Below are 17,461 nucleotides of genomic sequence, written 5' to 3' on the forward strand. Positions count from 1 at the left end.
AGGATGAAATGCAACACAGTGTCTATTTCTACGAAAAATAAGTTGTATGTTTTGAAAAATTTTAAAGATTCAGCTACCATAACAATTTTTTAAAACAATTTTTTAATACTGAATGAGGAAGCTATCTTAATTATACTACAATGGAAAAAATAAGAAATATCTTCAAAAGTGTTTACTTCTCTTTAAAGAAATATCAGAAATAATGGACAATCCATCATGGCTGTAATCCTGGTAAGAAGGATTAACATTGAACTCCATCTAGGGATTCATGCTGGAAGAAAGTGTGGATCCTACATCCAAAGTTTGCTAGAAAATGTATTTTTTACGTGTTATGTTCAAATAAAATTTTTTCTTTTTTTTTTTTTTTGAGACTGAGTTCTGCTCTCTTGCCCAGGCTGGAGTGCAGTGGTGCGATCTCAGCACACTGCAGCCTCCACCTCCCAGGTTCAGACGATTCTCCTGCTTCAACCACCTCGGCAGCTGGGATCACAGGCATGCGCCATAACGCTCGGCTAATTTTCGTATTTTTAGTACAGACTGGGTTTCACCATGTTGGCTAGGCTGGTCTCGAACTCCTGGCCTCAAGTGATCTGCCCACTTTGACCTCCCAAAGTGCTGGGATTACAGGCATGAGCCACTGCACCCAGCCTAGTTGAATAAAATAATGAAGGTATGTATACATCATCTTTATACTCCTCTATCTTTTAACTAACTTTTTGACAAACTGACCAACTATTGATTCTTACTTCTGTCAAGGCTCCTGTGTATTTACTGTCATGTCTTCTACGTGCCAGGGACTATGACAGCTGCTGTGAATACAAAAGAGACTAAGGTTTTAGCCCTCCAAGTGGTCAAATGTAATTGGATAGACAGACATGATAACAAACAGTAGCTACTCATCATACTAAGCATTGTAAGCAAAGTTGACCCCTGAATAACACAGGTTTGAACTGCCTGAGTCAACTTACATGTGGTTCTTTTTCCCCAACCAAACACAAATGAAAAATAGAGTACTAGAGGGAAGCAAAGCTCTATATATGGAGGGCTGACTTTTCCTACAAGTGGTTCCACAAGGCAGGACTTGACTATGCACGGATCCTGGAACAAATCCCCAGCAAATATGAATGGACACTGGAAAAGCATTCTGTTAAGCATGGAAAAGAAAGTAAGTCTGGAGAGAGTAGAGTTGATGGTGGTGAGGCCTGCAGAGTGAGTTATGGTGACACAGATGAGGTACGAAGGCACATTCTGACAGATCATATGTGCAAAAAGCATGGCGCAACACCACAGGTCCAGGTACTAAACATCCCAAATAGTGGAGAGGTTGGAAAGGCTGGGTAGAAACAAGACCAAGAGGACAAAGTTATCTGAGTTTTAGACCATAAATTATGGGGAATCATATATTTTAAACAAAAGAGTGACACAATCAGACATATTTTAGCATAGTATCTTTTCCAACAGTTTAGAAAATGAACACAAGTAACAGAGGCAGAAAATAGGAGATTACGAAAATAGTCCAATAAAAAAATAGAAGAATAATATTAGGAAAGGTATATCAGCATGGCCGGTGACTGATGAGACATGAAAAGAGTGAAGGATAATACTGACTTAAAAATGGTTCCTAGGTTTAGGAATGTGGCATCTGGTGGTCAAAGATTCATTAATAAAAATAGGAAATGAAGGCATTTTAAAGCAACAGATAAAGAACAAAGTTGTGAACATGGTGAGTTTGAAATGCTATATATCCAAGAAAGAGATGACGAATATGAAGCTGGCCCTCACCAGCTAGTGCTCAAGAGAGGTGAAGAGATCTATTTAAGGACTCATTACTCTATGGGTAGAATTTGAAGCTGCAGAAATAAATGGGCATATGATGTAAGGGCAAATAGAGAAACGAGAAAGACAGATAAAACTCTTTCAAATGCCAAATTTAGAGGCAAGAAGGAGAGGAGACCCATCCACAAGACTACGAAGTGACAGGAAGCAGCAGCAGCATAGGAATGACATGAGAGCCAAAAGAAGAAAATTAAAGCAGGAAGTAATCAACCACATCAAATGCAAAAGCAAAGTCAAAGAAGATAACTCATGAAACCACTGTGCTTAGCAGGTAAATGACCACTAGCCGAGTCAGAGCTTCGTAGCAGGTGTGTACACTCAGGCACCTTGAGTTGGAGACAGAATGGACTATGAAGTGGGGACAAGCTCTTAAGAAGCTCTCCTTCAGCCAAGGGCCAAAGAGGGCAAGAGTCTTTTCTAGAGGATGAAAACAGAGGAATACGGGGTTTTGTTTGTTTGTTTTTTCAAGATACAACTTTAGAGACCGGACCCTGACAGCAACAGCCACGATCCAAAACAGAGTGAGGGGAAGGATGGAAGAGGACTAGGCAGGGATAGGCCCACTAATTGGTCATGAAGAAGCTGACGGAGTTCTTGACTTACAGGGATCTACTGTCTTGGTGAAGCAGATACTAATCTATGAGAGTGAGAATGGCATTGTTCAGGCAGCAGGAATGAGAAGGGCAATGAAGTTTTAAAGCTCCCTGGGTGGGCAATGCAGCAGACCTTCTGAGACTCTGGGGTTGGGTCCGTAACATTTCCCTTATAGATAAGTAAAAGATATTTCATGAGGAAAAAAAAATAATTGATTGAAGTTTGTGGGAACATGGATGGCAGTTGTGAATAAACAGGAAGTGGGTCCAACAGTCACTATGAACAACTTATAGAAGATAGCTCTCTAATACTGTTAACACAATGCAAATACCAACAAAATATAAGCATTACCAAACAGAACTCAAAACAAAAATTACCTTTACAGAGCTGTGATGCTCTTCATAATGTTAACCACCACACCCTAATAAGTAATGCATGTTAAAGATGACAACTGCTTACACTTCATTCATCATGAGAATGGAGAGTACTATATAAAAATAATATGGAGTTTCAGTCTAGAAACATAAACTAAATAATCTATGGAATCCTAGTTGCCAAGAATTTTATAACACCATTTGTCCATCTCATCCTGGCAACAGTACACCCAGGAGTATTTTATTAAAACCTGAGAGAAATACAAATAATATAAAGAAAATGAATCAATTGCTATTTCATATGGCAGGTGTTAAACCTATAATCCACGAGACTAAAATTTTTAAAACTTCATAAAGTTTTAAGAAATGACTGGGGCCGGGCGCAGTGGCTTCCACCTGTAATCCCAGCACTTTGGGAGGCTGAGGTGGGCGGATCATGAGGTCAGGAGATCAAGACCATCCTGGCTAACACAGTGACACCCCGTCTCTACTAAAAAAAATACAAAAAAATTAGCCAGGCGTGGTGGCGGGCACCTGTAGTCCCAGCTACTCGGGAGGCTGAGGCAGGAGAATGGTGTGAACCCGGGAGGCGGAGCTTGCAGTGAGCCAAGATTGCGCCACTGCACTCCAGCCTGGGCGACAGAGCAAGACTCCATCTCGGAAAAGAAAAAAAAGAAATGACTGAATGGCAAACCAAAACGGATTCAAAGAAACAAGTAGTAGCTTAAAGAAATTAAGATATGAGTGAACTATGTTAAAGGGGCAACCCCATCACGAAGCTACAGGGGAGAAAACTGATTGGTCATGGGTCTGATTGTGTATGGTGATTTCTTATTTTAAATCAATACCAATGGAAACAATGAACAATTCTCCATGTATTAACAGAAGAGTGTTAGTGTAATGTAATGAATAGCATCTTCTAAATTTTCCTCCCCGACTCCCCCACCCGAACAACTGGACAATCTACCACAGAAACTTAACATCACACAATATAGAATACTGGGGTAGTATCCAAACCTCCTTATGAATCCCCAAGTTCTCTCTACAAAAGAAATTTTAACTAGAAATGCAAATTTACCTGGAAATAAAACAGATGAAGGCAGATTGATGCCATCTGGCTTCACTTCAAATTATATTCTACCTTTATTATAACTCAAGTGTTTGTATATTATCATACATTTCTTTTGTACCTATTAGCACTTAATGGAGTGTCTGGAATATGGTACATGCTCATTAAAAAGAAATATGAAAATATGATAATGAAAAATGCATGAATTCTTATCAACTCCTAAATGTCTATTTCCAAGATCTTTATAAGAATTAAGAAATACAAATATATATATATATATGATTATCTACAAGAAACTAAACAACAATGTTAAAAATAGCATACAATCTGCGAGGTGCAGTGGCTCACACATATAATCCCAGTACTTTGGGAGGCCAAGGCAGGAGGACTGCTTGAGGCCAGGAGTTCAAGACCAGCCAAAGCAACATAGCAAGATCCTCTACAAAAGATTTAAAAAGTTAGCCAGGTGTGGTGGCACAGGCCTATGGTCCCACCTACCTGGGAGGCTGAGGCAGAAGGATCCTGAGCTGCAAGCTGGGATGGCTCCACTGCACGCCACCTGGGTGACAGAGCAAGACCCCATTTCTGTGTGTATAAATACATACATACATACATACAAAAAATAGCATACAATGACTACAATGTAAGCTACAATTTTTGAAACTCTCCTTTTTTAAATAACCCAGCATCTGTGTTGTCACACTCCTCAGACACTGCTGAAGGTTGTCAAGAAGTAGCTAATATGACCATTGATATGGTTTTGCTGTGTCCCCACCCAAATCTCATTTGCACTATAGTTCCTGTAATCCCCACATGTCATGGGAGGGACCCGGTGGGAGGTAATTGAATCATGGGGGTGGGTTCTTCCCGTGCTGTTCTCATGATTGTGAGTAAGTCTCATGAGATTTAATGGTTTCATAAGGGCAGTTCCCCTGCAGATGCTCTCCTGCCTGCTGCCACGTTAAGACGTGTCTTTGCTCCTCCTTTGCCTTCTGCCATGATCGTGAGGCCGCCCGAGCCATGTAGAACTGTAAGTCCACTAAACCTCTTTTTCTTTACAGATTACCAAGTCTTGGGTACTTCTTCATAGCAGTATTAAAATGGACTAATACAGCCATCTATTTGATTGATTTTTTTTTCTTTTTTGCTCAGGAATTCTGATGACATGATTTTAAAATACAAGATTTTTTAAAAAATCAGTTATTTGCCATAGATTGAGGGTAGGACAGTGGAATCACATGCAGTGATGTTGACCTTTGTACTTCCGTAAATCTCTCTAAGACTTTTTTGAGGCATAGGAAGTTCTAAATCCTGCTCAATGCTGCTTAAGGAAATGCTTTGTTCAGGCTGTTTTTAGAGAAAACAGTCAATAACTACGCTTGTTTCTTTGAGTTCAGCTGCACCAGCTGCTGACTTAATGACACTGAAATTAGGAAGTTTTGTTCTAATGGTGGCCACACAGAAGCTCCATTGGTATACCCAAAGGGTTACCAAACAAAATATTTTTTAAACAGGCACACACCAACACACATGTCCACAAAATACACTATTTGCAAAATGGAATAAGGAGTCAAATGGCCCAAATACAAAGTATAAGGATTGAGGGGGGAATGCAGTGTGAGGGAAGAACCCCAAAGACTAAACTCCAATCACTTCATTTACAAAGCAAAAGCTGAATTTACTTTTGAAAATATTTTCCTAAGAACATGCGGCATGCTATGTCTCTAGTTATCATTCTGCATGTCGCATACATAAATTTAATAATGCCAATAGTAACAACAAAGACTCAAACAGAAGGAATGCCTTGTTAATAAGCTTTGCAATCTGTCTTGCCCCATTTTATATTTTCAATAGAAGCACTGCAGAAATATACATAACCCAGCAATCTATACCTGTTTACTCTTATTTAGAAGACATTTTCTATATGCTGAGAGGCTGGAAAGCTAGAAATAACCAAGTAAAAGAATCACTGATTAAAAAGCAATATAAAACACTATCCCTTCTGCTAACTGTTTTCTCACTCTTAAGAGAGAGAGACAGTGTGTGTGTGTGTGTGTGTGTGTGTGTGTGTGTGGACGCATGCACAGAGGCATGTGCACATTTTGCTACTCTGAAGCACTCTTTTTCGCTATGTCAAGTCAACTCTAAAACATCCAAGCAACTCTAGGGAAGTTCAGGAGGGATGAACAAACCCAGTGAGCTCTGATAAACTGGTACAGGGAGACAGCATGTGTCCTCTTGCTCCCAGAGAAGGAAATCTGCCAAGAGACCAAACAGGGTTCTAAGACCTGCAGAAGGTCTCCTGGGACAGCCTTCTCTAACTTAAAACCCACCAAAATATCCATTTTCCCTATCATCTAACTGGACTCTGATCTTACCCAAAACTCCATAGTTCAGTGGATCCCAGGTACCAGGTACCATTCCAATGCTTGGAATGTTCCTGGATATCAATGATTAGGCCCTCATGGCCGAATCACCTCTTAAAGGCCCCACCTGTTAATACCATCACATTGGCCATGAATTTCCTTTTTATTTTTTAACTTTTATCTTAGGTTTGGGGGTACATGTGAAAGTTTGTTATATAGGTAAACTCATGTCATGGGGGTTTATTGTACAGATTATGTACAGATTATGTAGGATTCATAGAGAAGAGAGACCAAAGTTACCTGTCTTAACCAACTACATCCTGATGGCTTAAGCCTGGCTAAAGCTGGCATGTTCCTGACTAGAAAGGGGAAAAAGACAGACAAATGAGGAAGTGACAGATAATGCTTGGAATGTTCCTGGATATCAAAAAGGCATAATTTCTACAAAGGAACTGAAGCACACAGCACAGCAGTATGCCAAGAGGGCTCAGCTGTGATTCTATTCAATTCAACAAATATTTATTAGGCATCTTCTGCCAACTAAAATGTAAGAAGGATTCCAAATTGTATTTATATCCTTAGGATATAAAACAGTGCTGGAACAGACAGTAGGCACTTAATAAATGTTGAAGGAAGGAATAAAAGGAAAGGAAGAAAAGGACAAGAAGGAAGGGAAGGAAGGAACGTCTACAGGGCAGGAATTTACTAAGCACTGAGGATGTGAAGATAAAAAATATGGCAAATTAGCTTCAAAGGTTCTGGACAGTGATTTAGTCAGGGTCCTTTTCTCCATTTTCTAATCTAACTTTGGTTTAATCAGTCCTTTTTCTTGAAGGATCAGACAGATAAACAAAAGGTAAGCTAGATTAAAAAAATAATAATAAGCTGCAGGTTTCTGTTACTAAAATTTGATCGCAAGAATGTAAAGCAATGGCTCTCAATCCTGCCACACATCAGAGTCATACAGGAAACTTAAATTTGCCAACTATTGACATGTAGGTCCCATGCCAGATTAAATTACCAATTAAATTACAATCTCTGGGGAGTAGGTAAAGGTACTAGTATTTTTAAATACTCATGTGATTCTAATCTGCATCAAACACTGAGAACCACTGATCATTAAACAATGCTATGTAAAGTTTTCTGCCTATATTCCACTGTGAACTTAATAAGCAAAAACATAAATCTACATTTAATAACCACATGTTATGTTTATAGCTCCTCCCACAATATAGGAAACTCATACGTTTAAACAAACATCAATGAACTTTGTTTCTCTGACTACACACAAAAAAGTGGAAAAATAGTAAGACACTGATATAACAACAACAAAAAGCCATACACACAAGGCAGGTATTTTAAACATCTAGTAAAATTTTCCCAGCCCAGCACACCAGCAGAAAGGGTCTCTAAATGGCTGAGAAATAATTACAGTATAATTAAAGGTTTTCAAACACAATTCTGACATTACCTTGAAGATTAATTATTTTGTTATAATTACCTATACTTTCTTAAAAGCAGCTCTGTTCTTAACAGCCAAAAACCGAAAACAAGCCGGATATCCCTGAATACCACTACTTTAAAAGTAGGTTTTCTTATGTTCTAAAATTAATTGTGGTGATGGTTGCACAACTCTGAATATATTAAGAACTAAAGAATTGTACATTTTAAATAGGGGAATTGTATGGTACAGAAATTATATCTTGAGAAAGCTATCATATTTTTTAAAAGAAAATTTTAAAAGGTAGATTTACTTTCTTCACTATATTTAAAATATGACTGTTTTCATAATTGTGCATCTTAGTGCATTTGTGCTGCTATGATAAAATAACCTAGATTATAAAAACAAAATAACCTAAGTAATTTATAAAGTAGAGAAATTTTTTTCCTCACAATTCTGGAGGCTGGAAAGTTCCAGATCAAGGGGCTGGCAGGTTTGTCAGACACATGAGGGGTGTTCTCTGCTTCCAAGATGGCGCCTTGACCCTGCATTCTTTGGAGGAAAGGAACACCGTGGTGTTCCCCACACAGTGGAAGGTGGAAGGGCAAAGGAGCTGAAGGCTATGTGAAGCCTCTTTTATAAGGGCCTTAATCCCATTCATGAGAGCAGAAACCCTCATGGCCTAATTACCTCTTAAAGGCCCCACCTCTTAATACCATCACGTTGGCCATGAATTTCCTTTTTATTTTTTAACTTTTATCTTAGGTTTGGGGGTACATGTGAAAGTTTGTTATATAGATAAACTCATGTCATGGGAGCTTGTTGTACAGATTATTTCATCACCCAGGTATTAAGCCCAGTACCCAATAGTTATTTTTTCTGCTCCTCTCCCACCTCCCACCCTCCACCCTCTAGTCGACCCCAGTGTCTGTTGTTCCCTTCTTTGTGTTCATGTGTTTTCATCATTTAGCTCCCACTCATAAGTGAGAACCTGTGGTATTTGGTTTTCTGTTCCTGTGTTACTTCGCTGAGGATCACAGCCTCCAGCTTCATCCATGTTCCCACAAAAGACACGATCTCATTCTTTCTTATGGCTGCATGGTATTCTGTGGTGTATAAGTACCACATTTTCTTTATCCAGTCTGTCCCTGATGGACATTTAGGTTGATTCCATGTCTTTGCTATTGTGAACAGTGCTGCAATGAACACAGGTATGCACGTGTCTTTAAGGCAGAATAATTTGTATTCCTCTGGGTATATATAACCAGTAATCAGATTGCTGGATTGAATGGTAGTTCTGCATTTAGCTCTCTGAAAAATTGCCATACTGCTTTCCCCAATGGTTGAACTAATTTACTCTCCCACCAACAAGGGGACACATTCAAACTACAGCACTGCATTTGGACTATGAGTACCCCACAAAATATTAAATCGTGTTTTAATATCAAATCTCACTTCTTTTTCATGTTCTTCTAAACTCAAGGGTATATTCTATACTAAAAGAATTATGGCTTCAACCTGAAGCAAAATTTTGAAACTATAAAAGTTAACATTAAAAACTTATAATTAACAGTATAATAATTAGAGGGAGGGGGATGAAATGTGATTAAGTTAGTGAATCACTCAGCGTGATGCACCGAAAATGAAGCAGGCCTAAGAGCAGGAAGTCCCAAATCCTAGTTCTGACCCCCATCATTTGTGAGATGAGTATCCTTGGACAATTGACTCAAAATGGTGATAAAAATTGTAAATCACAAATTCATTCTGAGAATAAACTGAAGCAGTGTTCAAGAAATCATTTGAAAATTGTTTGGTGGCTTTAAAAAGTGTTGAAATTATTTTGGCTTTGTTGCAAAAAGAGAAAGAACAAGTTCTCGGACATGGTTGCTTTGTCCAGGAATCTCCGAAATTTTGTTCTCTGCCAAATTTTCCTTGTAGCATCAGTTAAACTGCCTTAATTTTTCTTGTCTATGTATTTTCTCATCTATAAGAGGGAGATGTGTTTGTCTTTTAAGAAGTTATTAAACTTCTAAATTAAGTCCTCCGCTTCACTCTGGAGAATAAATGCAGCTGATGTAACAAACTGGTGGCCTGGCTTCTTTCATCTGCCTTTCAGACCAAGGAAGATACAGTGTGTTTTTGTAATATTGCAGCGACTGCATGTGAAGTTTGTTTGTTTGTTTAGTGGCTTTCTGACAAGAGTCCCAGCCAGCCAAAGTGAAGGAAAGCAGTTACTGAGGGGCATGGGAGTTCTGGAACCTACAAGAGCAGATTTACACAGTGGATCTTAATCAGGAGGAGTGCACATTTACAGTCAAGGAGAAAAGCCAAAATTCCATGCATAGAAGTATAACTTTTTACAATTAGTCTCCCTTTCATAAACTGTCATGGTGAAGCTCTGCAAATTACTTGATCCCATTTCAAAACATTGTACTTTTCTCCAAAGCACATAACTGTTACCCCAAAAGATAAAAACCATATTAATAAAAATGCTTTTCATCTAGAAACAGAAGACACGTGCTTGTGGAAATGTTTCACCAACCTTTTTCAAGCATTAGTTAAAACTGTTACAAGGCATAATTATAAATGGCCATAAATTTAACACTATTATTTAATTAAATATTTGACTCTTTTGTAACAATTACTTGTTATATTAAATTTCAAATTTCCATAATTGTGTGATGATATAGAAATATATGTATATACCCACATATGTGTGAGCTGCTCAAATGTAATTAATGGTGCACTTTTATTCTCTATTATTGTGTGGAAAACATTCCGACACAAAATAAATGAAGCATAATCATTCAGAATAATGACTCAAATATACTGATTAATGACACCAAATAACTTCTCTGTTCCTGAGTTAAATTAAAACATTTATAGTCTGGGAATTATAGGGGTATCCCTAAATGAGTGTTTTCTAGACAACCATTTTCCCTCCCAGGAACCACCTACCCCCGTCACTGGAAATGAGTTCCTAGAGACTATAAAATGTACCATATTATCTTAAGTGCAAATAAGAAACAAAAACTCTATCCGTTAAGCTATTAGACAATGCCAAATCGCCTTCAGAGATGTTTCAAAGCAGGGCAGGAGAGAGTGGGAAAGAACATGCCTGCATCCCAGACTTGATATATGGTATTCTGTTCCCACAGCAGGCACTCAGTAAATGTTTATCAAAGAGTCATTTTTTAAATGTTGCACAAGGTATTTTCAAACTTCTTTAAAATTTGAAATAAGCCAGTCACCAGAAGAACTCACTTATATGAGGTACCTAAAGTAGTCAAATTCGTAGAGACACAAAATAGAACGGTGGGTACCAGGGGCTGAGGGGAATGAGAAGTTACTGTCAAATGGGTAAAGAGATTCCATTTTGCAAGATGAAAAAAGTTCCGGACATGTATGGTGCTGATGGTCGCAAAACATTGTGAATTCACTTGATGCTAGTGAACTGTACACTGGAAAATGGTTGTGCTGGTAAATTTATGTTATGCATATTTTATGACAATTAAAAATAACAAAAAGATTTCCATAGGAAAAAAACAGTATGTAAGATGGACTTGCAAAACTATAAAACTCTTGATCTGGAAAGGACCTAAATTCAACCCAACTTATCAAGATAACTTGATAAGGTAACTTTTCCTTGAAAACTACTTTTGCAGAAATACTGAGTCCTTTTTCAATGGACTGGTGAGAAACTTGCAGTTTCCAAACAAAAAGTCTTGCTGAGATAGTGCTTCACACAACCAGCTTACCATCAGAATCACCATGGGCTTTTAAAAGACTTCCAGACAACTCACACCTATTAGGATGGCTACTATCAAAAGAAAGAAATAAGTGTTAGCAAGAAAGTGAAAAATTGAAATTCTTGTTTACTGTTGGTAGGATTATAAAATGGTACAACTGCTAAGAAAAACAGTATGGCAGTTCCTCAAAAATCTAAAAACAGAATTACCATATGATCCAACAATTTCACTTCTGGATATATATCCGAAAGGATTAAAAGCAGGGACCCTTGCTACCCACATTCACATCAGCATTATTCCCATTAGCCAAGAGGTGGAAGCAAACCCAAAAGTCCATCAAAAGATGAATGGATACACAAAATGTGGTATATACATACTATGTACTATTATTCAGCCTTATAAAGGAAGAAAATTGTCACATGCTACAACATGGAGGAAACTTGAAGACATTATGCTAAGTGAAATAAGCCACTCACAAAAAGTCAAATACTGACTGATTCCACTTAAAGTTCCAAGCCAGGTGTGGTGGCTCATGCCTGTTATCCCAACTCTTTGGGAGGCCAAGGCTGGAGGATTACTTGGGCCTAGGAGTTCAAGACCAGCCTGAGCGACATAGTGGGACTCCATTTCTACAGAAAAAAAGTTGTTTTTTTTTTAAATTAGCTGGGCATGGTGGTGCACACCTGTAGTTCCAGCTACAAAGGAGGCTGAGGTGGGAGGATCTCTTGAGCCTGAAAGTTCGAGGCTGCAGTGAGCTGTGATCACACCACCACACTCAAGTCTGGGTGACAGAGTGAGTTCTGGATGCCTATTGCACAACACTGTGAATATACAATACTTAACACAATTTAACTGTACGTTTAAAAATGGTTAAGATGGTCCAAAAAAAAAAAAAGCAATGTATATGTTAGATAAGTAAATAAAAGATTTCCTGGCTCCTATCCCAAGCCTACTGGCTTAGAATTTCCAGAGATTAGGGTAAAATAACTGGTATTTCTAAAAAGCTTCCCAGGAAATGGCTCCACAATCAACACAGATCTATCAATTCCATCAGTTTCCAACCTGTAAGTAACTAAAACACAATGGCAGCCATGTTTAACATTTTATTTTGTTTTTAAGACTGTTTATAGGTACACATAAAGTATTTCTATAAGCAATGGAAATTGATCAGTTTGATAACACCACTAAAAAAGGTATGGTGTGGATTTTAATACTGATACTGATAAGGAAAGAGACAAAGGAAGCCCTTTAAGTCTCTCTCTCTACAACATGCCATCTTCCTATCATTGAACTGATAACAGTGGGAGGAGCCCTAGTCCACTGACAGCAGCTCTACCTGCATCATGCCTGTGATTTACACAGAGCCCCAAGTCTTCCTCCATTGGGTGTGCAAACATTCAGAAAGCCTCTGGTACGAAATGACCAACCAGTATCAACCCTGGTCCAGAGAGTTCTAGAAAAGTAGTCAAACGATTAAACAGCAGTGTAGCAAAAGAGGCAAATAAAATAAGTCTTATAATCTAGCTCTGCCACATAACCGCCAGGTGATCTTAAGCAAGATACTGACTTTGATTACATTACAAAAAAATAACAGGGATGGTACTCACAGATTTGTCATGAAACTTCCACTGAGATAATACACATGTAAAACATTTAGCACAATAAATGGTGTAAAATAGGTATTCAGTAATCAAAAGATGACATTTTCACTGCTGATCTTCTTTCATCTCCTCTTTTATAAAAATTATCTTAAGTACTATAGATTTCAGGACTAATCATTCCCTAAATATGTACTGATTTTTATTTCTAGTCCTAATTTACCTCAAGAACCATGCTTAATAGTATTACATTTTTTTCTATGTCCTTTGAAGCTCATCACATGGTACTAAGCAACCAGTAGACATGTTATTTATCAACTTAACCATTCACTCAACAGATAATGGATCTGCCATGAGCAAGGCATCATCCTAGGCACTAGAATACACTGATCCCTATCCCTGAGTTTATGATCCATGCTCAATAAAATCTATTGTTTTATTGAATTATTTATTGCAACAGCAGAAACACATACATATCTTTGCATACAGGCATGGAACGCCTCCTTCCATAGATTTACAATAACCTATTCTCCTATGTTACTCCTGCCAGAGAATGTCAGAAAATAAGTCACCTTATTTAATTATTAAAACTATCAATTTTAACTATGTAGACAACTATAGTGTCTCATGTTCCAGCCCCTTCAAACAATGGGTTGGTCTAAAAATGAAAAATGTCTGTACATGCCCATTAGCTTGTAAAAGAGCCAATGTAAAACCAAAGAATTGTTACCTAATTAAAAGTAATTTGCTGCAAAATTATTGATTCAAGAACAAAAGAAATTCACATAAAGAAAAATATTTTCGGCCAGGCAAGCTGGCTCACACCTGTAATCCCAGCGCTTTGGGAGGCCGAGGCTGGAGAACTCCTCGAGCCCAGGAATTCAAGACAAACCTGGGCAACATAGCAAGACCCTGTCTCTTAAAAACAACAACAACAACAACAAAGTTAGCCAGGTGTGGTGGTGCGTACCTGTAATCCCAGCTACTTGGGAGGCTGAGGCAAGAGGATCACCTGAGCCCAGGAGTTCCAACTGCCATCTAGCCTTCACAATTTCTCTCCAATCCACACATGTCCTTTTCACATGTAAAATTTCTTCCAGTTAGGAAAAAATATAAGTGAGCTAAAAAACATAGCTTGAGCTTTCATAGCTACTCCACTATACTATACTACTTATACTATAGGTAGCTAAGAGATTATGTGATATTAAACTAAAGATTCTATCAATAGAGTCTATCAATTTTCTCCATTCATTTAGCACCACACTTTATTCTCCCCAACCCTTTTTTCTTCCAACCCCTCTGACACCCTCACCTCCACCATTCCCCAGATTTTACACTGTGTGCTGACTTAAACATCTGCTCCGCTAAGAAAGACCAAATACAAGTTGTTTTTAGTGACGATGAACATGTACATATTTTTGTATAAGATGAGTATCTAGTTTGCTATTTCTGGCAAAAGGGCAGGGAACATCCAAGGTTGTCAGTATAACTTTTATCTCTTGTGATTTAACTGGACCTTTAGCAAGCACAGAATATAACTTCAAAAGAAAGAAAGGATTTTTTCCATGATTAAACAAACAAAGCCAGGGAGCATTTTCCCGGGGCAGGGAAGGGGAGGCACACTGAGAGACCTTCCGGCAAGAGTTAGGTTAGTAAAAAATTCTGAGGGAGGAAAAGAAGAAAATACAAGAATTACTGTTTTTACATTAAGCAAAGCAAAACAAGTACAGGCAAAATAAAGACAAATGTTTCAACAAAGGTGACAATATGAAATTTAAAAATAAGGAAGAGTGACTTGACAAAGTTTACCTTGAGTTATCTGACAACACTGAAATGGGTTGGACAAAGTACACAGTAAGCTCAAACATCCTGGCTTTAAAAGCGTGGGGCCCACAGTCAGGCATCATCTCTAGATCATCCATTATTATCTGTCTTATAAGGAGTAATGGTAATTTAGACAAATCCAATCCAATTTATTTCATCAAATATGTATTGAGGCCGGGCGCAGTGGCTCACGCCTGCAATCCCAACACTTTAGGAGGCCAAGGCAGGCGGATTACTTGAGCCCAGAGACCAGACTGGGTAACATGGCAAAACATTGTCTCTAAAAAATACAGAAAAATTAGCCCAGGTATGGTGGCGCATGCCTGTAGTCCTTGCTACTCAAAAGGCCGAGGTGGGAGGATCACCTGAGCCCAGCAAGTCAAGGCTGCATTGAACCGTGATTGCGCCATTGCGCTCCAGCCTGGGCAACAGGAGTGAGACACACACACACACATAAAAAAACAAACATTTAATACATTTTCATGTACAAAAACTCTAAGTACTCTAGGAGATACATAAATCCAAGTCTAAGATGTGTTTAAGTAACTTATACCACAGCTAATTTTCAAAAGTTTGTCCAGTTAATATTGAATTGAGAATTTGGCTCAACAATATGAACTTGACATGTTTTATAGCTCAAACATAATTGAGTAATGGCAATTTCATAGGTTCAACGGTTTGTATAATACTGATATTAAAAGGTAATGAAGTAACTGTGAAATACAAGTCTAGGCAAAAAGTCTCTTAGGGTACAGAAATTAAAATGCAAAATAAAAAGTAATTCATTTTGTCTCTGGAAAGCAGGTTGGCTTCTTGGAGCAGGTGGCATATGAACTAGGCAGAAGTTTCTGAGATTTGGAATTGTTAGAAGAGAGAATACAGTGAGATAGGGAATGGCAGATGGGGATTTTAGACTGGAAAAGCAAGATTTCTTATAGCATAGAATCATAAAGTGTAACAGAATAATTTAAATAATAAAATCATCTATTTTAATGTTATAGAACAAGTACATGAGGTTCGCTATTAAAAATAATTTAGACGCTATTCACTTGGAGACTTGGATATTACACGTCTCATAACCGAATAAATAGGGTGATGTAACAAATATAAAGGTTTTCTGATCAATGATAAAAGAAAAATTAAATAAGAGCATTGAATCAACCATTCCCTATAAAAGGGCTACCAACTTTCTCCACTTCAGAGAAGTGTCAACATAAAACATTAAAAGCTCCTCACTCTATTACAAATGCAGCGGAATCCCACAGATCATCCTATTCTGTTCTGTGATGGGCAACAGACTTCCCCTTGACCATTGTTCTCATGATTGTCTCTGCCCCAAACACCAGGGTTTTTATAAAGTCCCCATTAGATTTTAAAGGTCAAGTTCTTCCTACCACTCTGCTTACAGATCACTAGAAGTCACCACAAAACATTTACCATGATAGCGGCAAATTTTAATAATTACTAGAACGTATTGAGTACTTTGTGGGAACACTGGCTTCTGCATGATTTTGAGGATGCTAATGAAGTCTAATCTACTGCTCCATTACACATATTATTCTCAGCCACGGAACAGTGTTCCGTTTGAGCTTTAGGGCTGTATTTAAATAGATGGTTTAGGAAACAATAAAGCCTAAAAGAATACTGTAGGTGTATTCCAAATTTAGTGTGAGTAGGAAACATCAGGGGAATTTCATCTACTCCATCAAACAATAAAACACTCTGAGCCAGCAACACAAAGGAGCCAAAAAAAAAGGGATGGGAACATTTTTTCTGCTTATTTGAAAGCCAGTGTGCTAATAAAAATATCCATTAAAGAGCATATCAAGTCTTTTCATTATAGTTTGCAGGAGGTTTTGTTGGTTTTTTTTAAAAGAGAAATGCTATATATTATGCTAGTTATATTACATAAACAGTAGAGCTTATTAACATCCTACAGTTCTATATCACGATCCATTAAACAAGCAAGCCAAGGGAAAGAATGGAGTTAGATGACCGCGTGAAAGAAGAATGAGACAGTCCTGCAGAGAAAGACACAAACACCCAAGAAGAAAATACACATGAAAAGTACCAGCAATCAAACCCACATGACCAAAAAAAAACATTCTAGTTGCTCAATTTTTCAAAACATCTTTACTTAAGACTTTTAGATATTGGCTGTGTTTTCATGAACATATACAAAAACGGGGATACCTCATCACCTGCCCCAAGGGTCATATAAAATAATGTTAATGGCTGGATATAAAATCCACAGTCCGGAGGTTCTTTCCCAGGTAAAGCCCATGACAATGTCAAAGCCTAACATAAGAAAGACGTAGCTCGTATTACAACAAGCACCACCATAAATGTCCTGCTACCAATCATATGCCTTGAGCACTTGTTATATATGAGACACTACACTAATGAGCTTACACATAATTCACTGAATTCTCACACTTCCTTGAGGTAGCTGCTGTTATTGTCCTCATTTCCAGATACAAATGTCAAAGTTTAGAGAGACCTAAAAATTTTTCTAAAGTTTAGCAGCCTTAAATAATGGAGGAGGGACTCAACCAGACATTTATAATACTGGCCCTGAACTGTGATCTGCTAGCCAGGGGGTTTCTAACT

At 38.0% G+C, this 17,461-nt stretch overlaps 1 protein-coding gene across 19 annotated transcripts in view; it reads right to left on the minus strand.

Annotated features, from left to right (window-relative positions):
* Positions 1-17,461, minus strand: part of KLF12 (KLF transcription factor 12) — a 458,965-nt gene that overhangs the window by 391,500 nt on the left and 50,004 nt on the right. For 6 of the 19 annotated variants that reach the window (XM_024230806.3, XM_063714932.1, XM_024230805.3 and 3 more), the window contains exon 2: positions 4,372-4,432. The exons of 11 other annotated variants lie outside the window; for them this stretch is intronic. The gene's annotated coding sequence lies outside the window, so the exon portion shown is untranslated. Of the gene's footprint in view, positions 1-4,371; positions 4,459-17,461 lie in introns of all 19 variants that reach the window. 2 more of the 19 variants (XM_063714930.1, XM_063714933.1) reach the window with 1 other exon arrangement.

Source organism: Pongo abelii, chromosome 14 (genome assembly GCF_028885655.2).
Source record: "Pongo abelii isolate AG06213 chromosome 14, NHGRI_mPonAbe1-v2.0_pri, whole genome shotgun sequence".
Taxonomy (NCBI): Eukaryota; Metazoa; Chordata; class Mammalia; order Primates; family Hominidae; genus Pongo; species Pongo abelii.